Source organism: Ursus maritimus, unplaced genomic scaffold (genome assembly GCF_017311325.1).
Source record: "Ursus maritimus isolate PB19 unplaced genomic scaffold, ASM1731132v1 scaffold_26, whole genome shotgun sequence".
In the NCBI taxonomy this organism is placed as follows: Eukaryota; Metazoa; Chordata; class Mammalia; order Carnivora; family Ursidae; genus Ursus; species Ursus maritimus.
In genome coordinates this window covers 30,305,616-30,314,023 of record NW_024425119.1, presented here as the reverse complement: position 1 = coordinate 30,314,023, position 8,408 = coordinate 30,305,616, and the positions used below count along the sequence as shown (strand labels likewise).

Here is an 8,408-nt window from a genome sequence, read left to right as displayed (position 1 = left end):
AGAGATCACATTCCGAAATTGGGAGAAAGGCAGTGACCAAGAACAGCTGGATGCAGACTAGATGTTTGAATTGGGACTGGAAGAAAGTACAGTTTCAACAGAGAGGTTGGTAAAAACTTTTTCAAGAAGATTAGCATGAGGCCAGAAGGAGACAAAAATCATATTTATTTGTTTTTTTTTTTTTTTGGTGTAAAGTTTGATGATTGATTAGTTGCGTATAACACCCAGTGCACCATGCAGTACGTGCCCTCTTTACTACCATCACCAGCCTATCCCATTGCCCCACACCCCTCCCCTCTGAAGCCCTCAGTTTGCTTCCCAGAGTCCATAGTTTCTCATGCTTCATTCCCCCTTCTGATTACTCCCCTTTCTTTATCCCTTTCTTCCCCTACCGATCTTCCTAGTTCTTATGTTCCATAGATGAGAGAAACCATATGATAATTGTCTTTCTCTGCTTGACTTATTTCACTTAGCATTATCTCCTCTAGTGCTGTCCATGTTTAGATTAATAGGAAATCTTTCTGTTTATTCTGCTTAAGCCAAAATAGGTGTTACATCACCTAGATGAACCGTAATTATTCACCCAATCAACTGCTGGTGGGCATTTGGGTCGTTTTCAGTTTGGAGTAATAACATATAATGCGGCTATGGACTTCTGGTGAACATGCATACAATTTCCGTTGCATATATACCTATAAATGGAATTCCTGGGTCAGATATATGTAGCTGTAGTAGATAATGCCCGTTTTCTGAAGTAGTTGCAGTAATTAGTGCTCACTTAGTGGTGTAAGAATTCCAGTTGCTCCATACCCTTTCCAGCACTTGACATCTTCTTTCTTTAATGTTATAGTCATTCTGGTGAGTATACAATAGCTTGTTCTTGTGGATTTCATTTGTATTTCTTTAAAATAATTAGTAATCTTTTTTTTTTTCTTGTTTGCCATTTGGATGTCCTCTTTTGTGAAGTGATGAGTTTCTTATATATCCTGGATATAATTCCTTTGTCAGATATATGTGTGGCACATAAGTTCCTCCACTCTCTGGATTGCCTTTTGACTCTGTTCATTTTGTCTTTTGATGAAGAAACGTGGTTATTTGCAATGTGGTTTGATATACCAATTGTATCTCCAATGATTGGAGCAATACCATGATTAGATGCCACAAAATGCATGGCAATATCTTAACTATAAATGTATTGTATTAGTAATTAGGACCTTCCCATCCTTCTCAAGAGTTCTAGCCTCTCCCTCCATACAACGCCCATGGAAGAGGATTCTGCCAGTGGGAGAGGACATAACTGATTACTCCAAGCTGCATCTTCTGGGTGATCTTGAGGTACTGTTAACCGAATCAGACAAGTCAGTAAGAGATGCCGTTTTATTTTATTTTTATTTTTTTTTAAAGATTTACTTACTTGAGAGAGAAAGGGAGAGGGTGTGCATGTACGCAAGCGTGGTGGGGTGGGGGGGGGGCAAAGAGAGTTTTAAGCAGCTCTATGTCATGACCCTGAGATCATGACTTGAGCCCAAACCGAGAGACAGACACTTAACCAACTGCACCACCCAGGTGCCCCAAGAGATGCCTTTTTTTGGGGATAAAAGCAGTTTTGATTTGGAACACGATGAGTTTGAGGTACTTTAAAAGACACTGAAGTAGAAATTTCCAGAAGGCCTCAGACTTTAAGAAGAGCATGAGAGTTGAAACTGTGGGATTGGTTGAAATTACTGAGAGGGAGACTATAGATACAAGAATATGAATGGGGGCAGAGTCTTAACATATGTCTCCAGGTAGTGGTTAGGGGGGGATATTACAAATTTGTATCTCCAATTGCCTGCTAGATTTTTTTTTTTTTAGCTAGAAGTCTCATTGTCACCTCACACCCAATGCAGTTAAAATAGAACTCATATTCTTCTACTCTCTAGTCCCTTCGTCCCCTTCATTGGAGTTTACATTTCTGACAGGTTTAGCCCTTGTTCTTCTCGTCACTCAGGCACCAAGCTTCAGAGTCAACAGTAACCCCTTATTCTTTTTCACCCCTTTGGTTAGTCATTAAGGCCTACTACTCCTTTCATTCATTCCTTAATTTTATTTTCATTGATGTTTCCTTAAACTATTTTAATGGTCTCTCAAATAGACTCTTAAAACTTTGACCTCTTATCCACTTTGTTTGCAAAGCATTTTTTTTTTCAGTACTTGAAGAACGGTGCCAAGCGCATTAGATAAATATATCCCTTAATTTTCATATAATCCTATGAGAAAACTGAGGGCTTAAAATGTTGAAGTAACTTGCTGATGGTCATACAGAGCCAGGGTTGCAACTTAGATACACGGGAATCTGAAGTCATCTGTTAACTTGTATCATTTTCTTCCTCCATACAACTACCACATTAATAGTCTTAAAACCTTTTTCACATTTTACCTCTTCTACATCCTTCCTTGCCCATGGGATTAAGTGATAAAAATTTTTGGAGGTATGCAAAGCCCTCTGTAAATATGACTTCCACCCATTTCTCCAAATTTTCATTAATCATCTGTTCTGGTAAATCTGATATGATCACACACTCTCCCCTACCCCTATAAATACAATGCCTTAGAATGGAGTCTTATGTCACACTATAGCCCTAAAATGGTTATTGCCCGTACCATCCCTTGCAATTTAAAATAACTATATTGCATCTCTCTGATGTAAACTGTAGCTACTTAAACCATTAACGCAGGGTTTTTTTGTGCCCGTCATTCAAATTTTACTTCTTCCCTAAAGAATAAAATTATTTTTTTAAAGATTTTATTTATCTATTTATTTGAGAGAGAGAGAGAGTGCGCCGGGTGGAGAAGGAGAAAAGGAGAGGAAGAGAGAGAATCTCAAGAAGACTCCCTGCTGAGTGCAGAGCCTGATACAGGGCTCAATCTCATGACTCTGAGATCAAGACCTGAGCTGAAATCAAGGGTCTAACCCTCAACCAACTGAGCCACCCAGGCACCCCAAGAAAAAAATGATTTTTCCTGGCAAGTCCCTTTAGCATTCTTTGAATGCACAAAATTATAAATTCTAAGTCCCTTTTGTAATTGTTTAGTCTGTAGTGATGACTGGAAGACATAACTACCCATGGTATCATAGTCACTGCATTTTTTTTATTATTAATGAAGACTGTAAAAGTCTTTATACCAGCCTAGCCACTTTTCAAAGTTGAATACAGTTATCATTTTTGGATATAAGAATTTTCCAATTGACTTCAAGCCACTTGATGGTAACTATACTTGCAGGACAAATTCAATTCTACTTTTTAAAAATAATATTTTTGAATACACTAATGCCTTATCTCTGATATCCTCCTTTAGCCATTTACTTTCCAATTGATTGAATAAATTTGTCACAATGTATTTGGCAGTAATTATTTTTGTAAAACCACATTATTTATTGTTCATGATTATAACAATTTAAATATCTATGAGCCTGGTACCATAACAGCTATTCCTTGTTTGAATTACATTGCAAAGTTTGACACATGTTGAATGTTACATTTTCACTATCTTATTTTTTTTCATTTAATCTTCAAGCATTCCAGTAACTACTGTGTTTTTCAAAAATCTTAAAAATACATTATTTCTTTAAAATAACTGGTAGGGGCACCAGGTGGCTCAGTCAGTTAAGCATCTGACTTCGGCTTGGGTGATAATCTCAGGGTCCTGGGGCTCCCTGCTCAGCGGGGAGTCTGCTTCTCCATCTTCCTCTCCCTCTGTCCGTCTATCCCTCCACCCGATCATGCTCACTCTCTCTCTCTCAAATAAATCTATTTATATGGTTATTTGCCATCTGTATGTCATCTTTGATGACATGTCTGTTCCTATTTGCCCATTTTTAAATTGGGGTTCTTTGTTTTCTTGTTGACCTTTAGGAATTGCCTGTATATTTTGGATACAAGTACTTTATGTAATTTGCAGATATTCTCTTCCTGTAAATGTTTTTTATTTTCATCCTTTTAACAGTGTCTTTAGCAGAAGTTTTCTAATTTTAGTAAAGTTCAACTAACCATTTTTTCTTTTCTTCTGATATTGTATCTAAAAACTCATTGATGAACCCAAGGTCAAGCAGATTTGCACCTAGGCATTTTCTTCTAGGAAATTCAGAGTTTTAAATTTAGGCCTCTGAGCCATTTTGCATTAATTTTTATGAAAGGTGTATGGTCCTTACATAACTGTTTTTGAAAAGTTTGCTTGTGTGGCTGGTTCATGTAGCAGTACTGAGTTCTTCTCAATCTCTTCAAGTAGTGAAAAAGTTTGGAGGTTGAATTTTTCTTTCTGTAATTTAACCTTTAGCATGAAAGCATTTTCTTGGATGTAACACTCTTTGCCAGTCCAGATTTCTACGTTAAAATTTAGAGGCACCAGACCCTTAAAATCTTTCTGTATCTTGAATTTTGTAGGAAATTTCTGGCTCTCTGTCACTAAGAAGAGTCGTCTTGCAGAAGATGAGAAGGACCTTTGAAATATCCTATATCTTGTTTAGAAAGATGTTTCCTTGAACCAAGTAACATATAATTATGAACTAATACTTATAATTATTTAAGTTTTAATAAAACAATGTATTGATCATAGTTATTTTGTAGTTAGCGTTGTTAATGACAAATGAGATCTTTTTAGATTTACTTGAGATTTTATTTTTACTTTTAAAAAAAGCATTTCCTTTGTCAGTTAAGTTACATAAATTTTTAACCAGAAAAAAATGTTTCACTGAATATTCATAAGGTAGTTAGTGGTTGGAACAGTAATTTTCTCCCCATTTTAGGAAAAAAACAAAACAGACCCTGTGGATAAGTTTATGAGTGAATTAGGGAAAAGCTCAGATTTCTAACTTCTACCATAACATTTCAAATAGGAAATCCTGCAGAAAATTGCTACAATAGTGGCAGCATGGAGTAGGATTATGGGCAAGAGAAGAAAATAGTAGGTCTTTGATTAATCAAGAGGATGCCTCTGAAGGTTCTAGGAATTTTCAGCAATCTCCTAGCCAACAGCCAGAGCATATGCCTTTTGGGAGCTGTGGAGCCTATACATGTTGAGTGGAGAAAGCAATCAGTATAGAATAATATCCTTTGAGAACGCACAACTTTGCAAAGGGATATCATTCCCACTCTGCGTAATGCTGTTTTAACTATTAGCACGTCTCTGAGTGTTAAGCATGCCAAGGACTGAATTCTGAACATACAATATCTCAATTTATTCAAATGTCACTGGATTGGAACTTGATCTGGATATAATCCTTTCTCTTTCACCAAAATTGAATTTAGATAGAAATTATTTTCTTTCTTTTCCTTTTCCCACCACAGAATAGAAAACTTGATGTAGTTAGTGTCTGGCATCAGCCATGAGTTTAAGAAACATTTTCTTGCCAGATTTTTGACAGAGACTTCATTAATGTCTGTCCACTGAGAGAGAATATACCTAAGGGAGTACTTGCTTAGAAGATTCCAGCTTGTGGTAAATCTGACAGGAAACAAGTCAAGTATAAATCTTTGCATTACAAGGAAAACAACTCTAGTTATCATTTATAGGTATGCTTAATTTTTCAGTATGTGAGACAGGAAACTTAAATATGAGAGTGGACCAGTTTGCTGGCAAAAAAATCAGTCTTCAGGCAATATTTGAAAGAATCAACCAAAATAAGAAATTATTAAATTTTGATATAAGTAGGTCACCTTTAACGCATAAAAGGATAAAAAATTAGATAGGTCAAGAAGAAGAAAAATTTGGAGGAGACCCAAGGAAACAAGTGAGATCGCCATGTGGTAGTAGTGGAAAAGTCACAGGGCTGAGAGTCAGCACAACTCTGTGTTGGTTTCAGCTCTGCTGCTAAATAGCTATTTGATTTTAGGCAAAATGATCACTTTTCTTGGATTCAATTTCTCCTTTTGCTCCATGGAGGTCACAACCTCTGAGATTTCTTCTTCTTTCAGCTTCTATGAATCCATAAGATGAAATAACAGAGGTAAAAACATTTTTATAAATACAAAACTCTCTATACGGGCCAGGTGTTATTCTGACTGATGAAATTTCTTACCTGAAGAGGAGACGGGGCAGATTTCACAGCTGTTCCTGACAAGTGTGGAGTCTGTGTGCGGCTGTGGCATGTGCACACCCTGCTACAGGCTGAACCCTGCAGGCACGAGGAAATTCGCACTCAAGCGCTGCTCGAGGCTCGGTGCCAGCCACGGCTGGATGCCCAGAAGCCTTCTCGGCATTGCACCCAGGGTGAGGACAGGCATGTTACAAACCTCGATTCTGGTAACACTCTTGCAAACAGACAATCTTCTTACCAGAATTTTACTTCCTTTAGCCTCTGAAAGGACTAAAGAGCTTCCAGGCGTCCTCGCAGATTGGCTTTCTTCAACTGGCTTTGTAGCCTTTGCGTCAGCAGCCCCATAGATTAGGACTACTTTCTACAAGGAAAAATGATGAGCACGACCCCATCAGTTGTCACTGACCAGTGCTCACACACATAGCCTTCATCATCTGAGAATGCTGAGCTCACGATGCAGTTTAGAAAGGTTGGGAAAGTGACAAAGTAAACACTTCCGAGGCAATTTCTGTTTCACTTTGTTTCCCTAAGCTCTTCTTTTCTCCCCCGTGGCTTTGTAAAAGATGTTTTTTAAGGGCTTCTGGGGGAAGACAGTGGAGTAGGAGAGCCCTAAATTCACCTTGCTGCATGGAAACAACTACATAACACCCATTTAAGTGTAAATAACCCAGAAAAGGATGTAAAGTACGAAACTATATACCTAAAACATGGTGGGGGGAGAGTAAAAGTTTTTTTAGAATGAATTCAAACTTAAGTTACCATCAACTTAATAAGACTGTTATATGCACAAGATGTTATATATAAACCTAATTATAACCACAAATAAAAAAAACTGGTAATATGCAAAACATTTTTTAAAAAGGAATCTAAGTATATCACTAAAGAAAAGCAGGAAACCATGAGAGAACAGAGCAAGGGAAGAAAGGAACAGAGAAGAATTACAGAAGTAACCATAAAAGAAGTAACAAAATGGAAATAAATACATACCTATCAACAATTAATTTAAATGTAAATGGACTAAATGTTCTAATCAAAAGATGTAGTGTGATGGAATGGATACACAAGACCCATCTCTATGCAGCCTACAAAAGACTCATTTTAGGCCTAAGGACACATGCCGATTGAAAGTGAAAGGATGGAAAAACATGTATCAGGCAAATGGAGGTGAAAAGAAAGCTGGAGTAGCAATACTTAGACAAAATAGACTTTAAAATAAAGACTGTAATAAGAGACAAAGAAGGACACTACATAATGATAAAGGGAACAATCCAACAGTAAGATATAACGATTGTAAATATATATGCACTCAACATGGGAACACCCAAATACATAAAACAGCTAATAACAAACATAAAGGAAGAAATCAATAGTAATACAATAATAGTAGGAGACTTTAACACCCCCACTTACACCATTGAACAGATCATATAAAAAGAAAACCAACAAGGAAACAGTGCCTTTGAAGGACACATTGGACCAGACGTATGTAACAGATATATTCAGAACGTTCCATCCTCAAACAGCAAAATACACATTCTTTTCAAGTGCACATGGAACATTCTCCAGAACAGATCACATGTTAAGCCACAAAACAAGTATCAACAATTCAAAAAGATTAGACTTACCATGAACCTTTTCTGGCCACAATGCTGTGAAACCAGAAATCATCCAGGAGAAAAAAATCTGGACAGAACACAAGCACATGGAGGTTAAATAACAAGCTTCTGAACACTGAATGAATAAACCAAGAAATCAAAAGGAAATTTAAAAAAATGGAGACAAATGAAAATGAAAACACAATGGGCCAAAATCTATGGGATACAGCAAAAGTGGTTCTAAGAGGGAAGTTTATAGTAATGCAGGCCTACCTCAAGAAGAAGAAAAATCTCAAATAAACAACATAACCTTATACCAAAAAGAGCTAGAAGAACAAACAAACTAAATCCCAAACCAGTAGAAGGAAGGAAATAATAATAAGGATTAAAGCAGAAATAAACAAAATAGAAACCAGGAAGCAACAGAACAGATCAATAAAACCAGGAGCTGGTTCTTTGAAAAGATCAACAAACTGATAAACCTTTTATGATATTATGATATTATATGTAGAAAACCCTAAAGATTCCACTAAAAAACTACTAGAACTGATACATTAATTCAGTAAAGTCACAGGATACAAAATCAATATATAGAAATCTGTTGCATTTCTATACACCAATAATGAAGCAGTAGAAAGAGAAATTAAGAAAACAACCGCATTTACACTTGCACCAAAATAATAAGGTACTTAGGAATAACCTTAACTGAGGAGGTGAAAGACCTGTACACTGAAAAC

The 8,408-nt window shown here is 36.6% G+C and overlaps 1 non-coding gene across 1 annotated transcript; it reads right to left on the bottom strand.

Moving 5' to 3' along the window:
• Positions 1 to 1,139: 1,139 nt before the first annotated feature.
• Positions 1,140 to 1,260, bottom strand: LOC121105485. Its single transcript, XR_005838011.1, has one exon. It is a non-coding gene; the product is annotated as a U6atac minor spliceosomal RNA (small nuclear RNA).
• Positions 1,261 to 8,408: the final 7,148 nt, after the last annotated feature.